This window comes from Chrysoperla carnea, chromosome 1, assembly GCF_905475395.1.
Source record: "Chrysoperla carnea chromosome 1, inChrCarn1.1, whole genome shotgun sequence".
Lineage (NCBI taxonomy): Eukaryota > Metazoa > Arthropoda > Insecta > Neuroptera > Chrysopidae > Chrysoperla > Chrysoperla carnea.
The window spans coordinates 105,194,983-105,196,429 of record NC_058337.1 but is presented as its reverse complement, the minus strand read 5'-3'; the positions used below and the strand labels follow the sequence as shown (position 1 = coordinate 105,196,429).

Here is a 1,447-nt window from a genome sequence, read left to right as displayed (position 1 = left end):
AATTTAACTTACAAGATTTGATTACAAACAACTGGCAGGTGAACAACATGACATTGCAATCAGGACAAGGAAAAACGTACATGATGACGTAATGAATTAGTCTAAAATTTCAACATCAGCCTTTAGATCAATCTAAATTGTGTATTAGGCTGAACTAAAGGTACCATTATTCATTCGAGGTGGGTCTAAAAGGAAATTTTTGCTAAAATCCGAAAACCATAATTTCCATGCGCCAACACCAACACATTAAACTAGTATTATTCAAAAAATATTCACCAAAATCATTTACAAAGTTCAAAGCTTCGAGTTGTTCCAAATCAAATTGAACCCTAGCGGACTTTTAAAAGAAAAACTCTTCCTTGACCTTCTGTTGGTATAATCGCCCTTTAAAATAAATTCCCCTTTCTTTTGAAGCACAGAAATTTTCAGCAAGTGTTTAGTTAAAATTTATTTTTATAATTTAAAAATAACACTTGATTTAAAATGAAAAAAATAAACTGTTATAAAAATAAATAATAATTTTTTTTCAAAATAAAATATTAATTTTAATCCCCAATACAAATTTTTCGCTATATATGATATTTTTTTTTTTTTAAACAATTCTGTTCTGTTCATGAATTCTCTGTTCATTTGATGTATTCTCAAATGTCTTGTTAAGATCGAATTGATGGATGTTTTTGTGTAAGTATTGAAGGGATACTTTGTTTCACAATCAGATAAACAAGTTATTATTTAAAAGGGCCCATTATTACTATTATTTAGAAGTAAAAATATTTTAACAACTATAATACAAAATGTATATAATATAATATACATTTGATTATTTACGCGTATTATATTTGATATGATACAATTAGGTTCACATAAAAGTCTCATTAATATTATGAGTTGGATTTGAAGTATTTCTTTATTTTTTTTATTGAAATTAAATAGGCATGATGTACGTTTCTCACTGAGAGCTATTTTCTTAACTGCATTTACTACCGTGCCCGAAAAAAGCTGGAAAATTGATGATAGCTGAGTTACAATGCACACAGTCACCCGTCGCAAAATTAACGCTCAAAATCGTTGCCAGCTCTCATGCCAATATCAAAAGATATACTTTTTCAATGGTATTGACTGAAATCACGACGAAAATGATAATCTTTGGCAAGTTTTTCAACGGCGCCGTGGCTTACTTGGTTAAAGCGCCTGTCTAGTAAACAGGAGATCGTGAGTTCGAATCTCGCCGGGGCCTACAATATTTTTTAATTATTTTATATTGATATAAACAATTTTAATAGAATCATGTATTCCAGTCTCCTATGAGATTCAAACTCTTTGAATTGTGATATTGTTTATGGTCTGATACTCCTACTCCTTTTTAATCTGCTATTTTTGATTTTGATTTTTATTTAACGGTGTCTGAACATGACAACAATGTTTCATTTAAAGACTCAAAATTTTC

The 1,447-nt window shown here is 29.2% G+C and overlaps 1 non-coding gene across 1 annotated transcript; it reads left to right on the top strand.

Annotated features, from left to right (window-relative positions):
• Window positions 1-1,163: 1,163 nt before the first annotated feature.
• Trnat-agu lies at window positions 1,164-1,237 on the top strand. The gene has a single exon. It is a non-coding gene; the product is annotated as a tRNA-Thr (tRNA).
• Window positions 1,238-1,447: the final 210 nt, after the last annotated feature.